The 16,559-nt window shown below is 36.8% G+C and overlaps 2 non-coding genes across 2 annotated transcripts; both read right to left on the reverse strand.

Moving 5' to 3' along the window:
- Positions 1-898: 898 nt before the first annotated feature.
- On the reverse strand, positions 899-1,031 carry LOC115922393. Its single transcript, XR_004063449.1, has one exon. It is a non-coding gene; the product is annotated as a U11 spliceosomal RNA (small nuclear RNA).
- A 4,004-nt stretch (positions 1,032-5,035) lies between these two features.
- On the reverse strand, positions 5,036-5,169 carry LOC115922399. Its single transcript, XR_004063456.1, has one exon. It is a non-coding gene; the product is annotated as a U11 spliceosomal RNA (small nuclear RNA).
- Between the last annotated feature and the right edge of the window lie 11,390 nt (positions 5,170-16,559).

The raw sequence follows: 16,559 nt of genomic DNA on the forward strand, positions 1-16,559 counted from the left end.
ACGCGGACTACTATAATTTACGATTTCCTCACTCTTGAATCTATTTTTCTCATAAGAAAAGACACATAAAACAGACCCGATTGAGAATCATACGAAGAATCATACGATTGAGAATCATACGAAGAATCATACGAAGAGAAATCATACGAAGAGAAATCATACGAAGAGAAAGGAGGAGGAGCGAAGAAGAAGAAGAAGAAGAAGAAGAAGAAGAAGAAGAAGAAGAAGAAGAAGAAGAAGAAGAAGAAGAAGAAGAGAAGAAGAAGAAGAAGAAGAAGAAGAAGAAGAAGAAGAAGAAGAAGAAGAAGAAGAAGAAGAAGAAGAAGAAAAGAAGAAGAAGAAGAAGAAGAAGAAGAAGAAGAAGAAGAAGAAGAAGAAAAAGAAGAAGAAGAAAGGAAGAAGAAGAAGAAGAAGGAGGAGGAGGAGAAGAAGAAGAAGAAGAAGGAGGAGAAGAAGGAGAACGGGTAAAACAGGGGAGGAGGATTAGGAGAAGGAGTAGCAGGAAAAGATGACGAAGAAGGAGGAGAAGAAGAGGGAGAATTAGAATGAGTAGGAGAAGGAAGAATATGAAGAAGGAGAAGAAGAAAAGAGAGCAGGAGATGGAGAAGGGGAATGAGTACAAGAAGGAGCAAGAGAATGAGGAAAGAAGAAGGAGAAGGAGGGGAAAAAACAATAAAGAAATACAAATACATATTTTAATCTTCATTAGGTTGTAAAACAATTTAAACAGATAAAGTATTCACTCCGATGTTTTCGAGGTCACTAAAGAAGGTGGACTAATTTACAGAATCTCACTTATAAATAATGAGGTGCATGTTTTCTCTTATGGAGGAATAACGTCTTTTTTAACAAAGTAATCGAATGTCTTGTATTCTAAATTCTTTCTTTGGTACAATACTAGGGCATCAGTGCAAGAAACAACTAACAGCCACAGGTTACAAATATTATGCTTCCGAAATCTCTTGATAGTGATTCCGCACAGGAAGCCCATATGGACTTCCCATGTGCCACAAGCAGCAAAAGCCCTTTTTAATGCAAGAAGGACGTTACATAAATTATATATTTTCAATATCCTTTAAATAAAATGGTTAATAAATTCAAACTTTAAATTATGATCGTTTCGTCTTTGATGTGTGAGCTAACATATTAGAAATATATAAACATAATTTTTTAAAATATTATGCCACGAATTTTTTCACAAAATTTATCAGATTATTCATTTAAGCGAAGCAAAATTAATGTGATATAAAACACAACTCATGCGGAAATGCATATTCATTAGAAACTCATGAATATGCATGTTCATCGAAGCGCGCTCGGCTGGTCAATATCACTGACCTGGTGTAGAGGTCAGTGGTCAATATACATCATCCGTCTCTTTCATCTCGCTTTCCTGTCCTTTCTCTCTCTCTCTCTCTCTCTCTCTCTTTCTCTCTTTCTCTCTTTCTCTCTCTCTCTCTCTTTCTTTCTCTCTCTCTCTCTCTCTCTCTCTCTCTCTCCTCCCCCTCTTTCTCCATCTCATTCTCTCCCCCCCCCCCCTCTGTCAAAGGGCTGATTTTATTTCTAGTGCCTGAAATAGCACTCTTCCTCCAAGCAGCGAGCGGTATTGCATGGTCATCTTAAAAGTCATGTTACTCAAGAAATATTTCTGGTGTGCTCATCAAATTTTTTGCAAAGATAAATTGATAATAGAAGAACGCAGAAATACCTTTATTACCTCCGATGTTTTCGAGGTCACTGACAAAGGTGGACGAATTTTAGAGCAATGTTACGGTTAAGGATGATCACCCCCCCCCCCCCCCCCCCCCCCCCCCCGCCAGCGACTTTGCGTTTTACACCCTGGCCTGGACCTTTTCCCAATAAATTTCAAGGAACCGACTGGGAAAAGTCTATCCATGACAAGATATTGCGCGCGCACGTAGCTCTTCTGCAATGCCCAACGTACGTCCTATATGTCCAGTGTCGCGGTACGCGGTACATGTACTTTTGTATCGAGACGTACGAGTGAGAGAAAAACAACGAATAACAACAGAAGGAAATAGAGAAAAACAATAAATAATTAAAGAACAGAGAGGAAACAAAGAATGTCATAAGCAGAGAGAGAAAACAAAAACTAACTTGAAAGAAAGAGAGAAATTAGAGAAGGAATTAATCAAAGTAAGGAAAGAGAGAAACCAAATAATATTATGGTTTTTGTGGTTTAATTCCGCCTTCTTCAGGGTTTCAATTTTTGACGTGTAGCCTACTTTCAAACCATTTGCTGATTCGGACCCCCCCCCCCCTAACACACGTGTACACATATCGACACATACACAGACTACACTCGACATAATATGTGTAATGGTAATGTAATGCATAAACTGTGATTTAAATATTGCACTCGTACCATTTTGTATTATTGTGGGATCACGTCTTTCATTTTTTAAATTCATGTCATTTGTTTCTAAGACCTAATTTCTCTAATTCTCTTGACCCCTCTCCCTTCATATTTGTTTTCTAAGACCTCCCCCCCCCCCTCATCTCTCTTCATATTTGTTTTCTAAGACCCATTTCTCCCCCGCCCCCCCCCCCCCCATCTCTATTCACATATCAATTCCTTCGCGCTCCTTTTGGGAGATCAACCGACCCGCGCGCATTTTATATTACATGACATATGGTAAAATTCTCGACATCTTTTTACACTTTTCTTTACCATTAAAAATCGAAATTGAGAATAATATCCTCAATCGAGATATGAGAAGAAGGAAACATTTCCTTTACATTCCATGTAAAACCATGCCCTTACTTGAAAAAAAACCTCCGTCACTTTGACGTTGAACTTTACAATCCATTTAAAAAAAATTACTCTCTCATACACAATGTCAATGGATCGGTCGCACTGTGCTCGATTGCCTTTCAATAAACCAATCTTTAACTTTGCAGCAACGCGTTTTGCGTCAAATTTGTAAATCCTCAATCACAGACAATGACATATGATACGTAAGCTTTTCATACATATAAATTTCATTTTGATTGATTCATTTTTAGCTCCGTCAATTTTCATGTCAAATCATGCTTCATGTCCCATTTTAGAAGCCCGACCCAGGGTTTTGTGCCAGCTAGCCCTGTATGCATATACGTAATGCTATGCATACACATATAACTGAACATGCATAAGTACAGTCATGTACACACGCAGCGCAGCGCGTACGAGCGCACTGCACTACATTTCATTGGGTCAGTACCATTATGAAAATAGGGGAACAATGAGTGGGATGGGTTTAGTGCCGTCACAATAAACTTGCGCATTACACGCGTACGTATAATTAGAGCAATTTATGCACCCCCAAGAAATAATGAATACAGCCCGACCTCTCTACACACAGAACTGCACAGATACCGCACAGTCCGGTCAAGGCGGTACGCGTAGCGTTAAAACTGCCAAATTTACAGAAATTGTGAGGAGCGCTTTTGCTATGAAAGGAATTGATATGATTTGTTTTCTAAGACCTCTCTCTCTCGACCCACTCTCTCTCTCGTATGTATTTCTCAGACCCCTCTTTCTTTCTCTCTCATTAACCCCCTCTTCATATTTGTTTCTAAGGCCTCTCTCTCTCTCTTCATATTTGTTTCTAAGACCCCCCCCCCCCTCTCTTTCTCATTTCTTGATATTTGTTTCTAAGACCTCTCTCTCTCTAGCTCTCAATTCATGATATTTGTTTCTAAGACCCCCTCTCTTTCTCACTTCTTGAATTCATATTTGTTTCTAAGACCTCTGTCTCTCTCTCCCTTTCTCTCTTTCTCATTTTAAATTCATGATATTTGTTTATAAGACCTCTCTTTCTCTCTTTTTCCATTCATCACTTTGTCTAGTGTAATGTACAGACACATAACATAATAAAGGAAATTATACACCAGTTTTACATGAATTCATTTGCACTTTATTTACTGCTTTACATTCATATACTTTTTTTTTGTGTGAAGGTAATCTAATCCTTCAATGTCAGAGAAGTAATACAAAAGATACAGGAGTATGTGTATGCATAAATAGTTATATAAAGAAGAAATATGTAGTAAAAGTGAAAGCAAACAATAGTAGAAATTTGAACAGATAATTTGACAGTGTGTTAAGATTTAGATGCAAGAAATGACTATAAGAAATTTTTATTTGAAAATACATGCACATGTAGATAAAAAGAGATCTGAACATAGGCGGATTCATACCCGCAAAGGCGTCTGCATTGCCACTCCGTCATCATCCTCGATGAATTCCATCGTGCAGCAAGCTTCTTAACTTGTTGTTCTGAACTTGAAATCCTATATCTTCTCACTTAATCTTCAGTATTGCAGCTGCGTACGGTGTGTATAAATGCTGCATCGACGGCGTACGTCTGTGCATGTACGATTCGATTTGGAACTGGCGCGCCCGATCGAGGAGCGTAGACTAGACTCATTCAAGCAGTTTCATTGCTATTTACCGGGAAAATGTCCAGGCCAGGGTGTAAAACGCAAAGTCGCCCCCCGCCAGAGTCTCACTTATAATAATGAAGAACCTTGTTTTTCCCTGTGGTGAGGCTAAAGTTTGAGCACTGAAGGATGAGTTATGGTCATGTGATTGCATTGTGAAAGGAACGTTGTGGAATCGATCAGAAAAGGTTGATCATCTCGCAATAAGACAGTAATGGTGTGTACTGCAAGGTTCTGGAATTATCAAAATGATAAGAAATGTGGCCCAGTCTTGCAGTTATGAGTTACAAGCACTGTACACAGAAATATGTATATGGGACTACACGAACACGTGGCATAACATTCCGTCCTGATTTTGTGCTGTTATAGGACAGTATTAGATGCTATTCAGGGAACTTTTTTTTTTATCTGATGTTCTTCCACACTTGCATAATTAATAACAATGATAACGCTCTCAAATTATTTTTCTCCTCTTCCCAGAACTCAACTTCCTCTTTAAGTTTCATACAGTAATACGCGCATATAGGAGGGTATTACGAGAGTACGTTACACTGAATCGTCTCATAATCTAATGTCTTTGGTATAAAACTAGGGCGTCAGTGCAAGAGACAACTAACAGCCACAGGTCACAAATATTATGCTTCCGAAATCTCTTGATAGTGATTCCGCACAGGAAGCCCATTATGGACTTCCCATGTGCCACAAGCGGCAGAAGCCCTTTTTAATCAAAGAAGGACGTTACATAAATTATATATTTTCAATATCTTTTAAATAAAATGGTTAATAAATTCAAACTTTAAATTATGATCATTTTGTCTTTGATTTGTCAATTACTATATAGGAAATATATAAACATGATTTTTTTTAAATATCATGCCAGAAAATTCTTCACAAAATTTATCAGATTATTCATTTGAGCGAAGTAAATGTGATATAAAACAAACCTCATGCGGAAATGCATATTCATTAGAAACTCATGAATATGCATTTCTTGAAGCGCGCTCGACTGTCACAATACATACACAATACATCTCTTTCATCTTTCTCTCTCTTTCTCTCTCTCTCTCACACACACACTCACTCTTTCTCTCTGTGGATCTCTCTATCTCACTCTCTTTCTCCCATTTTCTCTCTCTTCTCATTTGAGCGAAGCAAATGTGATATAAAACACACCTCATGTGGAAATGTATATTCATTAGCATCATGAATATGCATGCTCATTGAAGCGTGCTCGACTGGTCACATCAATATCCATCTCTTTCATCTCTCTCTCTCTCTCTCTCTTTCTCACTTCTCTCTCTCTCTCTCTCTCTCTCTTTCTTCCATTTTCTCTCTCCTTTAATATGAGCGAAGCAAATGCGATATAAAACACACACCATGCGGAAATGCATATTCATTAGATCATGAATATGCATAGAAGCGCTTGACTGGTCACATCAATCAGGGACGTGATAGAGAAGGACTGGAATCAAGCCGCTCTCCTTTGACCCCATGCTCCAAGCCGCCGAAAAGTTATGCGCTAATCTGCAACTGTTGACCAGGTGGTGAGATAAAAGAGCGCATGAAATTTCAGGAGTTAGAATTCCTACATCAGAAAATGGTATCACTGCAACTGTTCGCTGTCCCTTCCAATGATTTCTCATCCATTGTTGAATATGTAAAGAGTAGAACAAGCGAACACAAACTTGTGTACTTTCATCCTTTTTTAAACTTGAAAAATACAAAAAACACGCGAAAACACGCATTAGCAAACTTAATGTTATTGAAGATTGTAAATCATGGATCAAATAACGGGACATTAAAGCATGCACAAATTAGCGCATCATCCTAAAATATTGAGTTTTTGACAGGATGTAATTTTTCTTTTACCAACTCTGGCACACAAATTTAAGGAAGGACGGAGTTCTAAATTTGAAAATTTGTTTGATGCACTATTCCCAATAAAATCCCCATATAAAGTTTTTGATTTAGACTGAAATTTTGCCGGTAATTTAATATTTTGTAATAAATGTAAAACTGGTGCCTGGCTTCCGAAAGTCCCCGCAGTGGAAGCGCGGTTCGGAGCATGGAACTTCAAAGCCAAGTGGAATGTTATACATCCCATTGTTACGCTTTAGAACTCAAGAATGCGTTTGAATAAATTACAAGAGTTTCGCCTCCTTTTCTTTCACCTCCCTGCATCAATACACAATCCATCTCTTTCATCTCTCCCTCCCTCTCTCTCCCTCTCTCTACCTCTCTCTATCTCTCTCTATAATTATGTATCTAACTATCTCACTCTCTTTCTTCCATTTTCTCTCTTCTCTCATGCCAGTCAGACCGCAGGTCATGTGCAAATGAGCAAAAAAAAATTATTTCTAGCGCTTGAAAATTGTCCGTAAAGATTAACTGATACTGGTAGAGAAACAAAGGGACAAAGACACACCTTCATTAAAGGTATTACAAAGTTTTGGTAAATTTTGAAAATTGGCTGGATAGTGATTCTTTACAATTTTGATATATCTGAATGCCCCTATGGCTGTATTATAAGCACTACAAAATTTAGCCCCTAAACACTTCTGCTTTCGAGAAAAATTGAATATACAAATTTACCGGTGCTCCCGGTAAATTTTGATAAAATTCAAATAGCGCCTACGACCATACGATGGTAGCTGCGACCATGAAAATCTCAGAATATGTAGTTGTGATATATATATTCCAAACGGTAATAGCAAATCGGTCGATTTTATTCAAAAAACATTGTTTTATAGCTAAATTAATATATTGACCTTGAGAGGGGACTATACAACATAAATAGTATACTATTTACAATTTCATCACTTTAGACTCGATTTCAACCGCGACACCGATCACTGAATATTGTGGGATCGCCTATGCTTCCAATATGTTCATTTGAACCAAATTCATGACCACATACCAACACTTTGTATTACCTTTAATTCATAATTCTTATATTTATAATGAGTGGTTAGAAATAAGTGAATAAAAATGGACATAAAACACTTTTCTGTACAATATTTAAAGTGGTAAAAGGACACATAAAAGTATTATGAGCCACCAACAAAATACATGTATGTGAGCGTTGGAGATTTCTCTTTCACAATATGATATTCAAATATAATTGATTAAGTCATATCAGCTAAAGTCAGGATCCAGCAATATTTCAACCAAAGTACAAAATATAAACTTCAAGTTGTGAAGAGATTGGAATCCTAGCCCTGTAAATGGTCGGTCAGGCCAACCTGCAAGTCAGGGGTCGAATCAAAGGGTAGGAGTTGAAATTGGTTAAAATCTCCGCTGTTTCCCTGGAACTTAGATATTCGAAACACTTTTTCCCATTTCATAAAGTCAGGTAGTGTAATAGGTGTAAAGTAGAAAGTTGATGGAAAGAAAAAGACAAAGCAAAGACAAATTGTGCGTATCACTTTACCCTGTGCCACTTTACCCTGTATCACACTTTACGTGAAGCCTCAGTTGACCTTTGACACATTACGTCATACTGGGATCGCTGGCTGTCCGTGAGCTGGCTCATAATTTTACGCGAATAACTTTCCAATTCAGGGTATTAAGATGCAAAGTTATTATTCAAATATATATTTTCATATCGTGATGATGGCAAAATATTTGCATTGTAAATCAGAAGTTTACCCCACCATGTTCGCCGACCTAGATAACATAACTTTCAACACTTTAATTGTTGTTATATAGAGGAGACTTAAAGCCCCACTGTCCTACTTGTAGCTACTTGCTCCCTCTATATAGAAAACTTCCCAAATCGGTGCCTGTTGGTCCCCGATGATCCTCTTTTTCTTATGTTAGTTGAGAGCTGAGTTAATGAGATAGCCACATGTCAGTGACCTCGCCGTGTGGTCTAATCCCTCCTGGCCCAGTAGTGCTGACGGTCTTTAAATGCAATCTATGATTAAAGTATGATTTTGTTTTGTTTTGTTGTATTTTTACCGCGACAGCAAATTTGCATATCACGTAAAATTTACTGGGTTATAACGTTCTTACAATGTGCGCAGCTTGTTCAATGACATGACACACATCATTTGGTTCGTAGAGGGCAACGAATACAACTAAATGTCGTGCATGAAATTTTTTGCATACTCTTTCTAACATGATCACAAAGAATTAAAGCCCCACTGCACTAGTTTGTCCAGGAGGGATGAGACCTCCCTGCATGGTCATTGACAGGTGGTTATCTCATCAAATAAGCTCTCAATTAACATGAGAAAAAACGAATCATGGGGGACCAATGATCACTGATTAGACATTGTAAGTAGCCATATTTAGTGCAGTGGGGCTTTAAAAAATTAAAAACAGTAGCTAATTCACATGTTATGCAAGTTTAACTACTTTCCGCTACTTAGATTTTCCTGAACTTTTAGCATGGGATTATTCCGAAGGGTTTTGCTGCACAATAAACTATTTTGCAATTTGTCTTGGGTAAATTGCTATTTTGACTTGACCAAAACACTGGCGACCTTTTTCAATGATTTCGTGAATTTCCTAACACCTTGAACTCTCTTTTGTATTTTTTTTCTTCTTTGAAGAGAAGTAGGGCGACGTATATGATGAAAAGCAAGGTGTTCCTTGATTTCCATCACCTTGAATTGTCTTCACTTTATAAAAGAAATCCACTGAATGACGCATTTCTGAAAAGATGCCTTTCCTCCAACGTCTCCATCTCTGCAAGCGTTGGCAGGTGTTTTCATTTTGCCCACCCCATATTCTTTTTTTTCTCATCTGTTCCTCCCTTTTTCTATCATACGACCTCTTACCAGTTCAGCTTTTTTTTCTTCAAGAAGGTAATAACCCTCATCAATAAGTGATGCTACACCTCAGCGCTCTCCAAGTTACTTGTTATCGTTGATGAACAACTCGCAATAATGTTCTTAAATGGTATTGCATAATTATATCAGGTTCTTCTTGTAAGGAACAACTATCTGTGCATAGTAGTAATTGCGTATCGTTGATGGCGCTCTACCACGTTTTAAGAAAAGTCAAGTCTCGAGACAAATGAAATATGAAAAATGAAAATGAAAAAAGAAATAGACATCTACGGACGTGCATTGCACTTCAGGTGAAAATGTGGCGTTTATTCAAATTTGCTGAGCTTAATTATCCTCTGTAGCATTTTAGCTCGACCTTTCTCCGTCCACCTATCCCCCATTTAGGCTACTTATCCTAGCCGATATTTTGTTTTTCTTACTTTGCTAATCATTATACCAATTTTTGAGAATCATTTATCACAACAAGTTATTCTTTTATTCATTCTCAAGGCATCACCAGTGTTTTCCTCCCAACAGTTTTCTTCCCAAACCAACCTTGCAACCTCCTCTCGCCTGGAAGATGCATCGATTTGTTTCCATGACAACGGGACGCCATCTCGCTGCCTGAAGAGTAGTGGCAGGTGCGTCTTGGTTCTCTCGCTCCCACTGGCGCAGTTTCCGTTCCTTTCAAACCCCAAATGCGTGTTAATAATCTATATCTCCTTGTCACCATGGCTTCCTGCCCTTCCTATTCAAACATTGTTTTCTTCAGTCCACCTACAGGACTGGCGGAACCAGGATTATGTTACTGGAGGGGGGGGGGGGGCACTTGAGTGTGTGGACAAATATTCAACAGTCATGGACAGTTTTTAAAATGTACGGATATAACAACTTACATAGGTTTTGAAAAGTTGTAAAAGATAGCTAACAATCGGACCTGGCATGGAAGGGGGGGGGGGGGTAAATCTTACCCAGAGTGGATAGGGGCGAACGTTTCCCCCTCCCCCTCTTGGATCCGCCACTGCATAAATTATTTGACCCCAAATCTATCCTGTCCTTATGTCACGTTTGTGATGAGCTTATACAACTGCTCTAATACTTTGTATTTCAACAAATCTCTGACCAATCACATAATTATATCTGAGTCGAAAGGGATTAAGGCCCGGATGCCCTCAAAAAATGATGATTGCATAATCGGGAGTAATATCACGATATGTACAGTTTGTAGGTGAAATATATTTAATTCGACTTTAATAGACTAATATCAATCCTTGAGACCTGAAGTCGTTTTAGAAAAATAATTGCTTATAATATATAGGTCATGATAAAATATTCCAGAATTAAAAAAAAAATGGGAAAAGGTTGTAAAATGAACAGAGTCGCCTTGCATAAAACCATTTAATGTCAGACATAATAACAATGCTAATCGGCCTGATCTATTTTGTTGTCATTTTTTTGTACGTTTAACTTTCCATGGAAGAAGGCCCAGAACAAAGGAGTTAAGAGACAAAACGAAAGGGATGTGTGCGGATAGAAATCCTGAAATCACTTCAGACATTTTAACTAACTAGTCGTTCATTATATTCTTTTAAGTATGATATTATGTATCATTCATAGGTGTTTTCATTATATTTTAGAGATAGATTAATAAAGGAGAAAAAAGAAGAAGGGACAACAGATAGATATTATACACCCACTCGTCACCTTGTGAGAAGAATGTTGATAACTGCGTTTGATAGCCGTTAAATGCCAGGAATTTATAAAGTCATTGAACAATAGAGATTATCATAATTGATAGAATCACCTGCGACAAAATGTATTCAAATTTAACCCATTGCTTACGCGAACCAGGAGGTCCCTGTATAAAGCCTATGGAATTGGAAGAATTTAGTAGCCGACAGGTTAACTGGTCAACAGTAATTGTGACAAATCTACGTCAAGAAAAGACGAGAAGACGCGTTTCCCTAGAGTCGGTTCTTGTCTTCAAACAATCAGCGTTCATAATTTTTTTTTATTTACTCAACAGCATTTTCCTCCAGTAATAACAAAATCATTTTCGGTCAGATTATCCAAATATGGAAGTATACTTCAAGAGTGCGCATGCATGATTATGCAAAACAGAAACTTTGGTGGATATGAACGAAGCAACCTTTCTGTTTAATATCAATAATTAAAATCGCGTTAGTGCGAAGATTTATCCAATCGATGCTGACCAATAGGAACCGCCGCCCGCTTGCTGGATTTCTGCAGACGACATCTCAGCGATACTTCATTTTGGCGCGAAACGATCAATCACTCGGAGGGCTCTGTTGATTTCTCCCGAACGCCGATAAGCAATTGATCACGTATCGAACACGCCATTGATAACTATATCGGAAATTGGATTCACACATCGCGACAGGAAACAAGCAGGGAAATGGATTAGTGTCATTATCCCGGCCTGCTTTTGAATTTCTCTCTTTCTTTTTGGTTGTTTTCCCGCCAAAAACAATGGACGAAGGCGTCACCTACGATGACGGGCTTGTTGATGGAGCGATGGCGAGGATGAGCAGGAAACCGCCCCCGGTTGGATCGCGTACAACACCTGGTAAGTCGTGTTATGTTTTGAGTTGATATTTCATGTTGATTTCAAAATTAAAACAAGGAGTTTTTACTAAACCTACAGCTTTTCACCGTCGAATAGAATGTATACAAACAAAATATAGGCTAGTATTGATCCGGGGTTTTGATGAGAGCGAAATAAACGAGTCTGTTTGCACTTCATAACATATTTTGAAGACATAGCTTCAGGAATCACTATTCGTGGCGTATTACGTTTTACGGACAAACTGGTTTGCATCATAGAACTTTATGGATATGAGCCTAACCGTCGTTTGGTTTGAGTGATTCTCCTCTTATATAGGGTTGCGGGGATAACAGATATTATTAAAGTTTGTCAACTGGAATTTAATCACAAATAATATCTGCAGATACGGAACAACATCAACCATCAAGTTAGACAATAAGGACACGCGTACTGAAGCTGAGTAAGTTAAAAGATACGAATAATATATTTTCTTGTTTTTGTTTAGGGGCAGCTTAAGACTTTGATCTATCAAAATGTAGTTAAATGAGTTTAAAAGAGAAGTTGTGAAATAATGAACTATTGATATCATTCACTTAACCTTCTTTTGCATATGTTACCTATATGATAACAGCGAGTGATTATAAATAATATACCTCTTTTTAATACCATTACTACATTATCATCATGTTTTTCGTCTTAAAATTATTTTGCTATTGTTCTAAATTCGAATTTGTATTATGATTGCAATAATTACGTTGTGAAAAGAAATATGTTAACGTTGCATTAATAATGTGTTTATGTTTCTCGAACAAATATTTACTCTTACTTTATCGACATTATTTTATACGATTATCGTTATCATTGTTCCAACATCATCACACCAACATCCTCATCATCATCATCATCATCTTCACGACAATAATAGTAATAATAATAAGAATACGAATATACGAGATTTGTATCCACTTGAAAGCTAATACTCAAAGGGCACTTGTAAAACAACAGAAACAAGATATCATGTAAAAGCATCTGCATTATAAACAAAGAAACATGAGTAAGATAGAACATACAAACATGCAAGAACAATTCATTGTATTCTGAATTAAACAGATACGCTTCAAGATTATTTATTTAAATAACTCACACCCAGGTTACAACATATATGAGCTACATTGGTATTAAGGCCAGCAAGGGTAATGGAAGAAACATATAGCTTATTTAACTGTGTTTTGGAACCATATCATACAAATTTACAACAAATGTGAGTTTTGAAAGTATTACGAACATTTCATACGCAAGCCTCAAGATAATGGATAATGCTGTATAAATCTGTATAAATAAGATAATGAAAAGAGAAGTGTGGAAGAATACTTTTCAGACCAATTAAATAAAGTGGGAACAAAAGGGAATATTCAATTTGAAAATTTAGCCCTCTTTTACTAGATTCCCCCATATATCATTACAAATATATTTGTCTAATTTCAGTTAAAATACCATGCAATGGTATTTATTCTTCTTCTTCTGATTAAGTCTGCCTGGGCGCGTTTTATGTGCATTCGAGTGCTATTTACATGATAATATATACATGTAATCTCCATATGTTTATTCGACTATATTAGTACTTTCATGGCTAGATATTATTGTATGTTTTTTTTAACATCTATTGAAAGAACAGTTCTTGTCATTCTTATTGTTTTTTGCTTTTGATTTATGTAATGAATGTGAATGTGAAATATGAAATAAAACTAAACTGAGACTGAATGGACCCGCCCACAGAGCCCTGTAAGAGGTAAACAAAATCTTAAGTATAACTATTTATCAAGACGGCTTGCGAATGAAATGACAGGTATGATCTGGGCCATTGTAGGGAATGGCCTTTAAAGGCACACTGTCCTACTTGTAGCTACTTGCTCCCTCTATATAGAAAAATTCCCCAATCGGTGCATGTTGTTCCCCCATGATCCTCTATTTCTTATGTTATTTGAGAACTGAGTTGATGAGATAGCCACATGTCAGTGACCTTGCTGTGTGGTCTAATCCCTCCTAGCCACACTAGTGTTGATAAGCTTTGATACCGAGAGACGTAAGAAAATTCAACAAAATCATCATCATCTTCATTTTCATGTTAACGGTCAGTCGACTTCACATCATTATTTTTTACTATTATTTAGAAGAATCGACTGGAACGAATATCATAGTTGCACGATATTTTGAAACATAAATATAATTTGTTTTCTTCGTTTTTTCTCTCCTTCAGATTGGGTGATGCAGGCGCGACGGTATCTAACACTCGTTCTCATAGCTTTGCTCCTTTCCAGCTGTCAATTAGCAGGTAAACTGGTTTGTCTTTATTTACAGGCCTACATCGACTATAGTTCATTCTCTGAGCTTCTAATCGTTAGGTTTGGGGTTCAAATCACATCCCGGTTCCAATGTCATACCACCCTGAACAGAAATACCTGGCACGCTTAAGACCTACTTCAAAGTTCCTATCAATCAAATGAGGCGTTCCACGAGGGTCAATATTAGGCCCCTTCATTTTTCTATTATATTTGATATAACCAATACAACGTCTTTGTTATCGTTCATATCATTTGCAGATGGCACGAAAACAAATTGTTCACATCATAACTTTAAAACCCAAGTACATGCCGTTAATAATGAGTTGCCAAAATTGTCTCAGTGGTTTAAATACCAACAATTGTTCTTTAATGTAAATAAAAGCAATTTCTTGCACTTAAGCGCGCACCTTCTCATGCAACTTAATTTTCTCACAACATAATTATGTATAGATAATGTTCCTCTCGAAAGGAAGAGACAGGCATAATTTGGGGTTGTCATTATCGACGAAAATTTAAATTGGAATGAACATATACGTCTTATCACTACTTTTATTTCTGGGAATGTTGATATACTATACAAAATGAGAAAAAATATCTAATGTAACACGCTTATTATGCTTTATATTCATTGGTATTATATGCCGTATAAAACATATTATAATGCAGAGTGGGGCACCAGCGCCAAAACCAAAATAAACTATATTCACTCATTACAAACGAAAGCATTTCGCGTCTGTACTGGTTTACATTTTGTTTCTCACATAAGTCCAATATTCTGACACTGATGAGAGTAAATATATTTTCATTTATGCACAATAATGGAGTTATGCTAAAATCATCAAATGTCTTATTTTGTAAACATAAAATATGTGTTTCAAGTTCAAATTGCTATTGTTCCACATTTTACACAAAATATACAATACATGTAGTATAAATGAGCACGTCTCAAAGATTCTCAATTCAAATAGTAGATTAAGTAGAATGAGAGGAACCTATTAAAAATCAGTGCTTGTAGTTATAGGTTCCCGGAAAAATAAGTATTGTAGATGAAAAAACCGTTGTGCTTGTATGGAGAGCAAGTTATGATTGGACAGGACCTGCCCTAAGAGAATGTGAGAGTGAACGAAAAAATATAATTTGTGCCAATTTGAAAATGCAATGTTAATTCATTCAGACTTTTGGATTTTTTTAATGATACATAACCAGAGAAAAAATTTTAAAAAATGCAATCGCTGTTATTTATTATGCAGACAGTCAGCAATGCATTGCCCGATCATCAGACACAAACGATCTGGGAGAGTGGTCGGGAAGCATTCGGTCGGCAAACTTTGGCCGAGTGGCGTACCCGAACAACGAAGACTGTCAATGGGTCATTCGGCTTTCACTCGGCTCCAGAATCTCGCTGCATTTCAAAGCGTTTGAATTGGAGCAGCCTAGTGGTGGCAGATGCTACGATTTCATTGAGGTTTTTACTTTTGTCTTATTTCTAAACGTTAAAGGAATTTAAAAAATAAAGAATGACGTGTTTGGTTAATCAGAAATAGACATTTGGTATAAATAGACATTTGTTAATTCATTAAAATACCAAATGTCTTTTTGTTCCTATTTAATAATTGTTATACTGGCTGATACAAAAGAAAACAACATTGCGGAATGTTGATGAACTTACTATAGGCTATGTTAAAAAAAGAGTGATGTACATAAGATCTAAGGACAATTCTGTTCCCACAAACTTTATTTTTCTTAGTTCAAATATTCTAGATTCTTGATTCTTTAGTTCGGAAGTTTTAAATGTCTCGCGTCAGTTCAGACAAATTGTGATTTCGGAGCAAAAAGGCACTTTTTGTATATCAACAAATTGTGTCAATATAAAGTTCATAAGTTCATTTTGTTTTCCACAACAATAAAAGTACAAACGTGTACGGAAGATCTAAAAGCCTGTTAAGGCGTGCAACTTCGAGAAATCAAAATACGAAAGCAAAGCAGTCGACAAAATGGCATTGACGATTTCACATAGGTCAACAAATTGAAACAGAATGAGAAAACAAAATTATATCATTGTCAAAGGAACCAACATGAAGACGGTCTTAAAGATTTCGGCACCGAACAAAAAAAAAAGAGTAGTGCGTGTTCAATTCTAGTAAGCAAAAATGAGTCAGTTACATTATGATAAAATTAAATATAAATACATATTGCACAATACAGCGATATTATTGTGGTCAATTTATAATAGAAAATAATCGTTTATGAAATTTTGATTTAAACAAAAAAGAAGGAAAACAAATGGTGCTTTTTTTTCTCTAGATTTTTGACGGTGGAAACACCAATGCTCCATCCCTCGGTATCTTCTGCGGGTCGACGATCCCGCCTGATATGACGTCATCAGGACACGAAGTGACTGTAAGGTTCCAGTCAGACAACACACAAGGC

Source organism: Strongylocentrotus purpuratus, unplaced genomic scaffold (assembly GCF_000002235.5).
Source record: "Strongylocentrotus purpuratus isolate Spur 01 unplaced genomic scaffold, Spur_5.0 spur5_scaffold_11, whole genome shotgun sequence".
NCBI lineage: Eukaryota > Metazoa > Echinodermata > Echinoidea > Camarodonta > Strongylocentrotidae > Strongylocentrotus > Strongylocentrotus purpuratus.